We start from the raw sequence: 14,827 nt of genomic DNA, 5'->3' as shown, positions 1-14,827 counted from the left end.
GGGAGAGAGAGAGAAAGAGAGGGAAAAGGAAAGAGAGAGACAGAGAGAGAGAGAGACATAGGGAGAGGGAGAGAGAAAGAGAGAGAGAGAAATCCAAATTGAGTCCTTAAAGTCTTTTTCTTTTTCAGTTGTGAATCATTAAGTGTGTTTGAAGTTGTTGGATGAATCATTTACTCCTGAGGATTCAAACTGTAAATTAACTGTTGATTGGACACAACAAGTCATTTAAAGGTGTAACTTTTGGGGCTCTGGAGACTTTTAATCTCTTAGTTACAATATTTCAGCTTTAATTTTAATACAAAACCAACTTTTTTTTTTAAAGCTAAAATAATTAATAATTAATTATCATTTCCTTCCTTCCTTCTGTCTGTCCTTCCTTCCTTCCTTCCTCCTGCCCTTCCTCCTGCCCTTCCTCCCTCCTTTCCTTCCTTCTCTCCTTCTTTCCTATTTTCCTCCCTCCCTCCTTACTCCTTTCCTCCTCCCTTCCTTCCTTCTGTCCTTCCTCCTGCCCTTCCTCCCTCCTTTCCTTCCTTCTCTCCTTACTTCTTTCCTATTTTCCTCTCTCTCTCCTTACTCCTTTCCTCCTTCCTTCCTTCCTTCCTTCTGTCCCTTCTTTCTTTCCTCCCTTCCTTCCTCCTTTCCTTCCTTCTCTCCTTACTTCTTCCTATTTTCCTCCCTCCCTCCTTACTCCTTCCTCCTTCCTTCCTTCCTTCCTTCTGTCCTTCCTTCTTTCCTCCCTTCCTTCCTCCTTTCCTTCCTTCTCTCCTTACTTCTTTTCTATTTACCTCCCTCCCTCCTTACTCCTTTCCTCCTTCCTTCGTTCCTTCCTTCCTCCTTTCCTTCCTTCTCTCCTTACTTCTTTCCTATTTTCCTCCCTCCCTCCTTACTCCTTTCCTCCTCTTTCCTTCCTTCCTTCTGTCCTTACTTCTCTCCTATTTTCCTCCCTCCCTCCTTACTCCTTTCCTCCTTCCTTCCTTCCTTCTTTCCTCCCTTCCTTCCTCTTTTCCTTCCTTCTCTCCTTACTTCTTTCCTGTTTTCCTCCCTCCCTCCTTACTCCTTTCCTCTTTCTTCCTTCCTTCTGTCCTTCCTTCTTTCCTCCCTTCCTTCCTCCTTTCCTTCCTTCTCTCCTTACTTCTTTCCTCCCTCCCTCCTTACTCCTTTCCTTCCTTCTTACCGTAAAAATTAAAAGAGAAAGGAAAAATTTAAAAACTGTCATTTCTGCATTTTTTTTAAAACCTCGTTGTTTGAAATCATCACTTTTTCAAGATGCTTCAGATAAAACAGTCGACAGTCGTGTTTTCTCCTCCTTTTTTTTTTTTCTTAATAGCACCTGCAGCACTCGTCGTTCTCCACATCGGGACATTTATCTGGCGCTCTGCCGACTTCAAGCGTTTTCACACATTGTAAAAAAAAAAGTATTAAAGTACTTGTTTGTTATCACTACGTTACTATCACTGCTCTCCGTGGCCAACTCTCTCTCTCTCACTCTCTCCGCGTTATGAAGTGCATCTGTGTGCCTGATATTCCCTCAGGCTGGAGCTGTAAATAAGAACACACACACACTCTCTCTCTCTCCCTCTCTCTCTCTTTCTCTCTCTCTCTCTCTCTCTCTCTTTCTCTCCCTCTCTCTCTCTCTCTCTCTCTATACCCCTCCCTTCTCTCTCTCTCCCTATCACCCTCTCTTCTCTCTCTCTTTCTCTCTCTCTCTCCCTCTCTCTCGCCCTCTCTCCCTCTCGCTCTCTCTATATATACCCCTCCTTCTCTCTCTCTCCCTATCACCCTCTCTCTCTCTTCCTTTCTCTCTCCCTCTCCCTCTCTCTCTCTTTCTGTCTCTCTCTCTCTCCCTCTCTCTCTCTTTCTCTCCCTCCTCTCTCCCTTTCTCTCTCTCTGTCTCACCCTCTCTCCCTCTCTCTCTCTCTCATCTGTCTCTCTCCCTCTCTCTCTCTCTCTCTCCCTCTCACCCTCTCTCTCTCTCTATACCCCTCCTTCTCTCTCTCTCCCTACCCCTCCCCTCTCTCTTCCTTTCTCTCTCTCTCTCTCTCTCTCTCTCCCTCTCCCTCTCTCTCACTCACTGTGCTTGTGAAATAAGAGGCATTTATTTTACCGAAACATCTCCTCAGCCACTGTTGCTGCACCGCTGAACTCTGCTCTCTGTGTGCCGTTATTTGATTAGCAGAGCTGGCACAAGCACTCAGATCTTTTTACTTCACTTCAAGAAAAAAAAAATTAATTAACAATAAAATACTTTAAAAGAACTTGAGCAATACGAAGAAAAAGAAGACTAGGCTTTTTTTTTTTTAGTTCGAGGAAAGAGAACAGAAGGAAGGAAATAAGTGTAAAGGGGGGCAGAGGAAAGGGAGGGATTTAACCCTCCTGTTGTCCTCGAGTCAAGGAAGGAAGGGAGAAAGAAGGATGGAAAGTAGGGAGGAAGGAAGGGAGGAGGAAAGAAGGAAAGGAGGGAAGGTAGGAGGGAGAGGAAGGAAGAAGGAAGGACAGGAGGGAGGAAGGAAGGAATGAAGGACAGAGGAAAGAAGGGAGGTAATGGGGAGGAAAGAAAGAAGGAAGAAAGGGGATGGAGGAAGGAAAGAAGGGAGGAAGGAAGGGAGGGGGAAAGGAAAGAAGGAAGGAAAGGAGGGAAAGGGAAGGAGAGGAAGGGAGGAAAGAAGGACAGAGGAAAGAGGAAAGGAGGAAGGTAATGGGGAGGAAAGAAAGAGGGAGGGAGGAAGGGAGGAAAGTAGGAACAGTCAAAAAAGACGGGGTCAGTTTGACCCGGGAGGACGACACGAAGGTAAAAAAAAAACAAGAACAAAAAAGAAAAAAGGAAGGAAAGATATGTGAAAGAAAAGAAAGAAAGGAAGGAAATACAGTGTGTAACGGTGTTGTATTGTGTTGCAGGTGTAACTACGGCTGGCAGGGTCCGTTCTGTGACGAGTGTCTGGCGTATCCCGGCTGTGTTCACGGTACCTGTGATGAACCCTGGCAGTGCACCTGTGAGAAGAACTGGGGAGGCCTGCTGTGTGATAAAGGTCAGAAACACACTCAACATATGATGTTAACGTTTTTTACTGCTGTGCTTTTATTTTGAAAGGAAGAAGAAAAAGAATATAATCAATCATGCACTGAGTCAACTTCAAGCATTAACCCTCCTGGTGTCCTCGAGTCAAGGAAGGAAGGAAGGAAGGGAGGAAGGAGGAAGGAAGGGAGGAAGGAGGAAGGGAGGGAGGAAGAAGGAAGGAAGGATGGGAGGAAGAAGTAAGGAAGGGAGGAAGGAAGGATGTAAGGGGGGAAGAAGGAAGGGAGGGAGGGAGGAAGGGAAGAAGGAAGGGAGGGAAGGAGGAAGGAAGGATGGAAGGGAGGAAGAAGAAAGGAAAGGAGGAAGAAGGTAGGAAAGGAGGAATGGAAAGAAGGAAGGGAGGGAGGAAGGATGGAAGGGAGGAAGAAGGAAGGAAGGATGGATGGGAGGAAGAAGTAAGGAAGGGAGGAAGGAAGGATGTAAGGGGGGAAGAAGGAAGGGAGGGAGGAAGGATGGAAGGGAGGAAGAAGGAAGAAAGGGAGGGAGGGAGGAAGGAAGGAAGAGAGGAAGAAGGAAGAAAGGGAGGGAGGAAGGGAGAAGTAAGGAAGGGAGGGAGGAAAGAAGGCGGAAGGAAGGGAGGGAGGAAGAAGGTAGGAAAGGAAAGAAGGAAGGGAGGGAGGACGGAAGGAAGGAAAGGAAAGAAGGAAGGACAGAGGAAAGAATGAATGAAGGAAGGTAGGAGGGAGTGAGGAAAGAAGGAAGGAGGGAGGGAGAAAGGAAAAGAGGAAGGGAGGAAGGAAGGAAGGAAAGAAGGACAGAGGAAAGAAGGAAGGAAGGAAGGAACATTTCACCTCTTGTCCAAAAATTCTTCTTTAAGTTAATAATAATCATATAATAGTGATACATGAATACATTTTATTCATATGTGCCTTTAAAAGAACTCAAAGAAACCTTACAAACACATAAAGAACAAAAAAAAAAGAAGAAGAAGAGAAGAAGAGATGGTATGATTCAATTGAATGACGACCAAAGTTAATTTGGGTATAAAGACGATTCTTTGTTCATATTTAAAGCAGCATTTTTGTGTATTTATAAGTCGAGCTCCTAAACTATTTATATTTTATATTACTTCTGACAGTTTTCATACCCTTCATACCAGGGGTGTCAAACATGCGGCCCGTGGGCCAAAACCGGCCGGGCCAAGGCGTCCAATCCGGCCCACTTTCCTTCCTGTCTTCTTTCCTTTCCTCCCTTTCTTACTTCTTTCCTTCTTTGTTTCCTTCCATTCTACCTTCCTTCCTTCCACATTTCCTTCATTTTCTTTTCCTTTCTTCCTTCCTTTCCTTCCTTCCTTCCTTGCTTCTTTGCTTTCTTGTCTTCTTTCCTTCTTTGTTTCCTTCCCTCCATCCTTCCTTCATCTTCTTTTCCTTTCTTCCTTTCCATCCTTCCTTCCTTTCCTTCCTTCCTTGCTTCCTTCTTTTCTTGTCTTCTTTTCCTTTCTTCCTTTCCTTCCTTCCTTCCTTCCTTCCTTGCTTCCTTCCTTGCTTCCTTCCTTTCTTGTCTTCTTTTCCTTTCTTCCTTTCCTTCCTAATACCTTTTCCTTCCTTCCTTCCTTCCTTCCTTCCTTCCTTCCTTCCTTCCTTCCTTCCTTTTGTCTTTCCTTCCCTCCTTCCTAATCCCTTTTCCTTCCTTTCTTCCTTCCTTCCTCCCTTCCATCTTTTTAATGATCCGGCCCACATGAGATCATATTTGTCTGTATGTGGCCCTTGAATGAAAATGAGTTTGACACCCCTGCTTCATACCATCTTAAATCCAACGAGAATGAACTTGCTCGAGTCTTTTTTTTTTTTTTCATACATTAAAAATCAGCAAATCCCCGACAATCACTCTGAATGCAGACTTTGACGGATTTCACAACTCGAGCTGGCTTTAAAGAGTCTGCTATTTGATTTTCATGCTTCATGGAAATTAATGGAAACCAATGGCTTGACGGGAAGGAAAAAAAAACTGAAACACTACAGCGTGATTTACAAAAAAACCGTCAACAATTATTGTGAAGTATGTGAGGTTTCCAGTAAACGGGCTAAAAAACATGCAAAATCACTGGTATGCCTCTTTGAAGCTCGCCACATAAGTCACATGAGGACACAGCTTGATTGGTCAAGATGCAGCAAACAGAAGAAAGAAATTAGAAATGACATCTGCTGTGAAAATGATCTTACGCTGTCTGACTGTCTGCTCCTTAAATTAAACTCTCTTTGATTTAAAGACATAACAACATGAAGCTTGTTGCCATCATTTACTCATCTCCTCTTAACCCTCCTGTTGGCCTCAAGTTAAGGAAGGAAGGGAAGGAGGGAGGGAGGGAGGAAGGGAGGGAGGAAGGGCGGGAGGGAGAGAGGAGAAGAAGGAAGGAAAGGAAGGAAGGAGGGAGGAAGGCAGGAGGGAAGGGGAAAAGAAGGGAGGGAGGAAGGAAGGAAGGAAAGGACAGAGGAAGGGAAGAAGGAAAGGAAGGAAGGAATGAAGGAAGGAAGGAGGGAGGAAAGAAGGGAGGAAGGAAGGGGGTAGGAGGGAGGGAGAAAGGAGAAGAGGAAGGGAGGAAGGAGGAAGGAATGGAAGGAGGAAAGAAGGAAGGGAGGAAAGGATAGAATGGAGGAAAGAAGGGAGGTGGGAGGGAGAAAGAAGAAGAGGAAGGAAGGAAGGCAGGAGGGAAGGGGAAAAGAAGGGAGGGAGGAAGGAAGGACAGAGGAAGGGAAGAAGGAAAGGAAGGAAGGAGGGAGGAAAGAAGGGAGGAAGGAAGGGGTTAGGAGGGAGGGAGAAAGGAAAAGAGGAAGGGAGGAAGGAATGGAAGGAGGAAAGAAGGAAAGGAGGAAAGGATAGAATGGAGGAAAGAAGGGAGGTGGGAGGGAGAAACAAGAAGAGGAAGGGAGGAAGGAAGGAAGGAAGGCAGGAGGGAAGGAGGAAAGAAGGGAGGTAGGAAGGGAGGACAGAGGAAGGAATGGAAGGAGGAAAGAAGGAAGGGAGGAAAGGAAAGAAGGGAGGAAAGAAGGGAGGTGCGAGGGAGAAACAAGAAGAGGAAGGGAGGAAGGAAGGAAGGAAGGCAGGAGGGAAGGAGGAAAGAAGGGAGGTAGGAAGGGAGGAGGGAGGAAGGAAGGAGGAAAGAAGGGAGGTAGGAAGGAAGGACAGAGGAAGGAATGGAAAGAGGAAAGAAGGAAGGGAGGAAAGGAAAGAAGGGAGGTGCGAGGGAGAAACAAGAAGAGGAAGGGAGGAAGGAAGGAAGGCAGGCAGGAGGGAAGGAGGAAAGAAGGGAGGTAGGAAGGGAGGAGGGAGGAAGGAAGGGGGTAGGAGGGAGGGAGAAGGAAAGAGGAAGGGAGGAAGGAGGAAGGAAGGGAGGAAAGGATAGAATGGAGGAAAGAAGGGAGGTGGGAGGGAGAAAGAAGAAGAGGAAGGGAGGAAGGAAGGAAGGAAGGAAGGCAGGAGGAAAGAAGGGAGGTAGGAAGGAAGGACAGAGGAAGGCAGGAGGAAGGAGGAAAGAAGGGAGGAAAGAAGGGAGGTGCGAGGGAGAAACAAGAAGAGGAAGGGAGGGAGGAAGGAAGGAAGGAAGGCAGGAGGGAAGGAGGAAAGAAGGGAGGTAGGAAGGGAGGAAGGACAGAGGAAAGCAGTAGGGAAGGAGGAAAGAAGGGAGGTAGGAAGGGAAGGAGGAAAGAAGGGAGGTGCGAGGGAGAAACAAGAAGAGGAAGGAAGGAAGGAAGGCAGGAGGGAAGGAGGAAAGAAGGGAGGTAGGAAGGGAGGAAGGACAGAGGAAAGCAGGAGGGAAGGAGGAAAGAAGGAAGGAAGAAGGAAGGAAAGGAGGTAAGGAAGGAAAGAAGGGAGGGAAGAAGGAACAGTCAAAACAGACGGGGTCAAATTGACCCGGGAGGACGACAGGAAGGTTAAATATCACTGTAGGAAGTTGTGTATCATTAGTTTAGCTGTGTGTGATAATCGACACTCAGACCGGGTTATAATCAGTGTGTGGTTGCTATGCAGATCTGAACTACTGTGGACCAACGGCCCTGTAAGAACGGAGGCACGTGCATGAACACAGAGCCAGACGAATACAACTGCGCCTGTCCAGACGGATATTCTGGCAAGAACTGTGAGATCGGTGAGTCTGTAATCCATCAAACCATAAACCAGCTTCAAAATCCAGGTTTCTGTTCAACGGCACGTTCAACGATCGCATCAATCTGAAGGATGCTTTCTGGACATTCCTAATTTTCTCTGTCTCACTGTTTGGCTCTCTCTCTCTCTCTCTCTCTCTCTCTCTCTCTCTCTCTCTCTCTCTCTCTTTCTCTCTCTCTCTCTCTCTCCTTTTCTCTCTCTCTGTCTCACTCTCTCTTTCTCTCTCTCTCTCACCCTCTTCCTCTCTCTCACCCTCTCTCTCTCTATACCCCTCCTTCTCTCTCTCTCCCTATCACTCTCTCTCTCTCTTCCTTTCTCTCTCCCTCTCTCTCACCCCCTCTCACCCTCTCTCTCCCTCTCTCTCTCTCACTCTCACTCACCCTCTCTCTCGCTCTCTCTTTCTCTCTCTCTCTCTCTCTCTCCCTTTCACCCTCTCTCTCTCTTTCTCTCTCTCTCTCTCTCTCTCTCTCTCTCTCCCCCCCCCCCCCCCCACCCTCTCTCTCGTCTATCTGCTCTCTCCTGCTGTTTTTTTTTTCTTTTTCTCGTCTCTTGTTTCTAGCCGAGCACGCCTGTGTGTCCAACCCTTGTGCCAACGGAGGACGTGCCACGAAGTCCCGTCAGGTTTCGAGTGTCACTGTCCGGCTGGCTGGTCAGGGCCGACCTGTGCTAAAGGTGAGTGAGGCTTTAAACGCCACTGAAGTGCAGATGACTTTGACACTTCGGAGATGAGACAAGACGACTAGATTAGCCAAGTCACTGACAAACAACTAAACAAGTTCTTTTTTTTTCTTTTACATTTTCTTTTGTAAATGACCACTGATGATATGCATCTTGGTTCTATGTTACTTATAAACTAGAGCCAGGGTTTAGGTATATGGTATAATATGTTTACAATAAGAGTTTCTTTCTTATTGTTTCCACCCTGATATCTATTCCTTAATATGTGGACAATGCTGGAAAACCCATATTACTCTTGAGACTGCTTTATTGTGCTAAAACCCTGTAAATCACATCAATTTGTCAGATATTTACTGGAGTAACCAGAAAAATGGAAGGAAAGGAGGGAAAGGAAAGAAGAAGTAAGGGAGGGAGGAAGATGGGAGGGAGGGAGGAGGAAAGGAAGAATGGAAGGTAGGAAAGGAAAGAAGGGAGGGTGGGAGGGAGAAAGAAGGAAGGAAAGGAGGGAGGGAGGGAGGGAGGGAGGAAGGCAGGAGGGAAGGGGAAAAAAGGGGGGGAGGAAGGAAGGAAGGAAAGAAGGACAGAGGAAGGGAAGAAGGAAAGGAAGGAAGGAATGAAGGAAGGAGGGAGGAAAGGAAGGGAGGAAGGAAGGGGGTAGGAGGGAGGGAGAAAGGAAAAGAGGAAGGGAGGAAGGGAAGAATGGAAGGTAGGAAAGGAAAGAAGGAAGGGAGGGAGGGAGGGAGGAAGGAAGAAGGAAGGAAAGGAGGAAGAAATTAAGAAGGTAGGATGGAGGAAAGAAGGAAGGAGGGAGGGAGAAAAGTCATCTGAAGCCACTTTACACATAGAGTAGGTCTAGAAAGACTTGAACATCAGAGTGTGTTTGTGTTTACAGACACAGACGAATGTGCCTCCAACCCCTGTGCTAAGGGAGGAACCTGCATCGACATGGAGAACGGCTTCGAATGCCTCTGTCCTCCGCAGTGGACGGGCAAAACCTGCCAGCTAGGTACGTCTCTCAAGTCTGAATCATTGATTAATATGTTATAAAGAAGGACAATAGTGTAAAATAGTATGTAAATATCATATCTGTCTGTCTGTTTATGCTGTGGGTGTATCATCTTCTCTTAACCCTCCTGTTGTCCTCGAGTTAAGGAAGGAAGGAAGAAGGAAGGAAGGAAAGGAAGGAAGGGAAGAAGGAAGGAAGGAAGTAAAGGAGGGAGGAAGGAAGGAAGGAAGGCAGGAGGGAAGTAGGAAAGAAGGGAGGGAGAGGAGGGAGGAAGGAAGGAAGGAAGGAAGAAAGGAAGGCAGGAGGGAAGTAGGAAAGAAGGGAGGGAAGGAGGAAGGAAGGAAAAGAGGGAGGAAGGAAGGCAGGATGGAGGAAAGAAGGAAGGATGGCAGGAGGGAAGGAGGAAGGACGAAGGAAGGAAGGAAAGGAGGGAGGAAGGAAGGAAGGAAGGAAGGAAAGGAGGGAGCAAAGGAAAGAAGGGAGGGAGAAAGGAGAAGAAGAAGGAAGGAAGGGAAGGAAGGATGGAGGAAAAGAAGGAAGGGAGGAAGGAAGGAAGGAAAGAAGGACAGAGGAAGGGAAGAAGGGAAACTTCAGCCTAAATCGAATATAAATGTTTCCTTTTTGAAACGTCTGCTGCATGTTGGATGATATTTTGCCGTGATGAAACTGGTTGTGTCGTACGTACATTGAATGCATCGCGTCCAAATCCATTCCGGGAATCCCGTTTGCTTGCGGAGTTACAGCATATCTGTCTGTTTGTTTATGCTGTCGTGTCATTTAACCAGCGGTAATACTGCGGGGAGGGCCACTAATTTCAAATGTGTGTGTGTGTAAGTGCTTGAGTGTGTGTTTGTGTATAATATGCACGCCTCTCCCCCCCCCCAACCGAGACACTCGTCGGGTATCATCTGCAACTCGAGCCAGGTGACTTGAGGTAAAGCTAAAAATAACCTCCCGCCTGACAACTGCTAGCCTTGGGACCAAATATACTCCACCAGGGGGTTATCTTTGGCTCCAGACTGGGCGTAACAGGGGAGTATGTACGCTACAGTGAGAAGACGCCTTGGCTTGGCACGGGCCGGCCGAGCCACCCCCCCCCCCCCCACCCCCTCCTTTGCCCCCCCCCTCCCCCTTTCACGACTTCACCCAGGACCCCAAAACATGCACAGGAAACCAAAAAAAGCAGCGTTACTTGTGTTATGGATTCTGATATTCTACGAGTGCTTCACCGCTTTTCAGGGAGCAGGGTAATACCTGGGAGGGGTTATGGTAGTGTGGAGGGTAGTGGTGGTAAGGGGGGGGGGGCTAGTTTTGGGAAGGGTTTGGGGGTGTTTAGTTTCAGCAGGCCAACAGGTGCCCTTACCTCCTGGGAGTAGTATTAATGCACTGTGTCGGTTTATAGTGAGCGAGGCGGCGCGACGACCGCGGCGACCGCTGCCTCTGAAACTGACTACTTGGAATGCCGCAGGTTGGCCTTCGGGGAATGCAATAGAGAGACATTAACTCTGAGGGGAGGGGGGAGGGGGTGTGAGGATAGAGAGCAGGGGGGGGGGGCGGGGGGCGATTTGGAGAGCAGTGCAAGAAATAAAACCCCTTTCAGACATGAACTTCGCCCTGTAAATGTTCTGGCAATTTTACCCAGAGTGTGCAATTAAGGATCAATGTTCGGCTATATGTTTGGTGGCTGTTAAACGGTATAAAATAAACAGCTACTTATGAGATTGAGATTGAAACATGGGGGGGGAAACAAGCGTCCACCTCCTCCCCACCCCCCCAAAAGAAAGAAAGAAACGGATGCAAAAGTTGTTAAATAAATTTCATCGTGAAGTGAAGCGAAGCAACGCTTGGTGACGGGGCTTCGGAGCAGGTTCTTCTCTCTCTCACTCTGTGGTCTATGTCTCTCTCTCTCTCTCTCTCTCTCTCTCTCTCTCGTCTCTCCCCATTTTATTTTTGCAGACTTTAATGAGTGTGCGGTGAAGCCTTGCCTCAATGCTTACTCTTGCAAAAACTTGATTGGTGGATATCTCTGTACCTGCTTTCCTGGATGGGTGGGCCAGAAACTGTGACAGCAGTCAGTATCAAACCAGCAAAAAATTATTAGTCCCCAACTTCTTCCCACTTCACTTGTAGCTCTATCAGAAGCCCTGCCGTCTTTCTCAGCTGACTTCGCTTCCACTAGCATCTGTACTTCAATGTATTTTCTCATAAAAGCTGCAACATATTCCTGCTGTTGTCTCTACTACTGTTACTGGACAATGCTAAAGGCTAATGCTAGCAAAATAAACTTTTTCCTTATAAATGTTTAAATAGTGAAGATTGTTCCATTTAATTCACCAATAGATATTTATTTGTCTTAGAATATGGCCAACAAAAAAAGTATACAGGGGTTGATTAGAGATATGTTGTTATGCTAAATGCTAGTAATCTTTGGTGATTCTTGCTTAACAATGGCAAGTAGTTAAACTTTTACAATCTAATACAGTTATAAATATGTCATTTACTTCCAATATGGACAAATTAGGATGCACTAAAGTTACCATTAGGCTTTTTATGGCCTAGCCTATGTTGTTACTGAGCAATAAAATTACTTAAATTGGTGAGGGAGTTGATTAAGTGTTACATTTGTTATTGCTGAATGCTAGCAAAATAAGCTTTAGCTTTGTCCTTATAAATGTTTTTTCCATTTAATTCACCAATAGATATTTATTTGTCTTAGAATATGGCCAACAAAAAAGTATACAGGGGTTTAGAGATATGTTGTTGCTAAGCATAACAATGGCAAGTAGATAAACTTTTACAATCTAATACAGTCATAAGTGTGTATTTGCCTTCCAATATGGACAAATTAGGATGCACTAAAGTTACCATTAGGCTTTTTATGGCTAGCCTATGTTGTTACTGAGCAATAAAATGACTTAAATTGACGAGGAAGTTGATTAAATGTTATCATCCTTGTAGAGAAGTAGACTATTTATCTTTTCAGAAGTAGTGTTAAATGAGAAAATCCCTGTAATTACTCTAAGATAAAGATGCTAGTGGGACAAAGGCTAGTTAGCTTTGACTGTAGCTTTCCATTTATTCTTCTTCCTTGCCTCCCGATGGTTGTTTTTCTACTTGTCCAAACCCTCTGGCTAACACTGGCTAACTCTGGCTAACTCTGGCTAACACTGAAACTAAAAGCTTTTGCTCGACTTCTTGTTTTTTGGAGAAAATCTTTGACGTAGAAGTAGTTTGTCTTCTGCAGTTTGCTCCTGTCGCATGTTCTCACACTTCTATATCTGACATTTCCTTTGGGCATGAAACAGCTGCATGTTCCAGCACTATTGCATGTTCCACTTCACAGTATATCAACATTTTCAAAAAAGAAGAAAAAGCTGACATCTTTCTCTTTGATTCTGTCATTTCCTCTCCAGATATCAACAGCTGCCATGGACAGTGTCAAAACGGAGGGACCTGCAAGGTGGGATAGATTTTTTAAAGCTTTCAGAAACACTGAGGGCTTTGTTAAGTTTAAAGTTTTTATATCTTTGATGCAACATGACACAATAATGAAGTTGGAACAAGATTATTGCTGATCATCAAAGTACCTGCCAGAACATAAAAGAATGTGCTCAAGGGTATTATGACTTTGATTTATTGGTTACCGATGTATATTTCCTCTAAGTTTTTTTTTTTCTTCTTTCCTTTCCCGGTATTAGTGAATAAGAAGAAAACGTTATACAGGGTTAGGGATACATTTCAAAGCATCTCTGGCCTCCTCCTAAGAAATCTAAATCTTATAAGGTGCCACTGGAAGGATTTATCACAAATCATTTATCACAAATATTACGATTGCTTATGAAGTTGTTGCCAGATAGTTTTTCTGTTATCAATCAAATATTCCTTCACATTCTCCTGCAGTAAATTGATAGTCCTTGTCTTTGTGCTAGGAGGTGCCAGGGGCAAGGAAGGAGGGAGGGAAGAGGGAAGGAAGGGAGGGAGGGAAGGAGGGAAGGAAGGAAGGAAGGAAGGGAGGGAGGAAAAGAAAGAAGGCAGGAGGGAAGGAGGAAAGAAGGGAGAAGGAAGGAAGGAAGGAAAGGAGGGAGGGAGGAAGAGGAAGGAAGGAAGGAAAGGAGGGAGGGAGGGAAAGAGGAAGGAAGGGAAGAAGGAAGAAAGGAAAAGAGGGAGGAAGGAAGGGAGGGAGGGAGGAAAAGAAAGAAGGGAGGAAGGAAGGAAGGAAAGGAGGGAGGGAGAAAGGAGAAGAGGAAGGAAGGAAGGATGGGAAGAAAAGAAAGAAGGAAGGAAGGAAGGAAGGCAGGAGGGAAGGAGGAAAGAAGGGAGGGAGGAAGGAAGAAGGAGGGAAGGAAAGGAAAGAAGGACAGAGGAAGGGAAGAAGGGAAACTTCAGCCTAAATCGAATATATATTTACTTTTTGAAATGTCTGCTGCATGTTGGAGAAAGGAGAAGATCGAACACCGTGTCCTGCAGTAGATTGATTGATCCTTGTCTTTGTGCTAGGAGGTGCCGAGGGGCTATCAGTGTGGTTTGCCAGCAGGGGCTTCGTTGGTCGACACTGTGAGATTCAGAGGAACCGCTGTGCTAGTAGCCCGTGCAGGAACGGCGGCCGCTGCCACGCCTTGCTGGACGGATTCATGTGTGAATGTCTGCAGGGCTTCGCTGGTACAACGTGTGAGGTAAAGACTGTGGAAAAGTGCTTTAGTGCTTTTATATTATCTTATTTCACTATTTGGCAAAAACATGGCTTTATCTTTTTTTCCTCTTTGCAGGTGCAGAACAACCCGTGCAGCCCGAACCCGTGTCACAACAAGGCCCAGTGCCACAGCGTGATGGGAGATTTCTACTGCAGTTGCCCCGACGACTACGAAGGCAAAACATGTTCAGAGCTGAAGGACCACTGCAAGACCAACCAGTGTCAAGGTAACGCAGCAGATTACAAGATAAAGGGCCCTACGTCATTTGAAGTATGTAGTGTGTTTCAACTGCGTAGTATGTGATTTAGAGTATGTGAGAAGTTCCTGGATGGTTTACTAGATTCTCCAGAAATGCAGAGTATGCATCAAGAGCTGACTACTTACACTCACATTACCCAAGATGCAACGCTACTACTCACACTCACATTACCCAAGATGCAATGCAACTTCTGATAAAAAAACAGTGGTTTCAAGTTAGCTACAGCAAGGGTATGTTCACTTCCTGTATTCAAAATAAAAGCACCAATTCTATCGTTATGGTTTTCTTAATAATAAAAGGCAGCAGGTGTTTTATTTTTGTGAAAATGACAGGAAGTGCGTTACTCGCTACGGCTAACTTGAGTGGCTCCGAATTCTCAGGAACAAAACTTTAAACAGGTGTTATTTGGACAAATTAGCGTCACATTGTGGATCTAAAGGGCTACTTTACTTTCTTCCTAAAAAGGTTAGAAATGTGGATAAAGTGGTTTATTTACAGAGTTAGAGCTAAAATGAAATCAGCTTCAGCCTGATGATTTCAGCTCGGGTAGGAACCAAATGCATTGTGGGTAATCGTGTAGTTTACTACAGTGTAAACGGTCTGCTTACTATCTGGTCCTTTAGTGTGTAGTATAGAAGTATGTAGTATGTAGTATGTGGTTTCGAACACAGCCAGTCTTTCGATGAAGCAACCAGAAGATGGAAACATACTGATATTGTTTGTCTGTTTTTGCACCCCAAAAGTGATCGACAGCTGCACGGTTGCCGTGGCGACTAACGACACCCAAAAGAGGGTGTGGCACATCTCATCCAATGTGTGCGGACCTCACGGACACTGCATCAGTCTGCCTGCCGGGAACTTCAGCTGCTCCTGTGAGCCGGGATTCACTGGCACCTACTGCCACGAGAGTGAGTCATTAGCCGCTCCGCACATATACACACACACACACACACACACACACACACACACACACACACACATACACACACAGACTATATTTATCATCAGTTACCATC

General features: G+C 45.7%; 1 pseudogene; it reads left to right on the top strand.

The window, feature by feature from the left end:
- The window catches only part of LOC128375649 (protein jagged-2-like), a 93,492-nt pseudogene that overhangs the window by 58,453 nt on the left and 20,212 nt on the right, over positions 1–14,827 (top strand).

Source organism: Scomber japonicus, chromosome 16, assembly GCF_027409825.1.
Source record: "Scomber japonicus isolate fScoJap1 chromosome 16, fScoJap1.pri, whole genome shotgun sequence".
Lineage (NCBI taxonomy): Eukaryota > Metazoa > Chordata > Actinopteri > Scombriformes > Scombridae > Scomber > Scomber japonicus.
The sequence above is the reverse complement of the archived record's forward strand: the minus strand, read 5'-3'. Positions and strand labels throughout refer to the sequence as shown.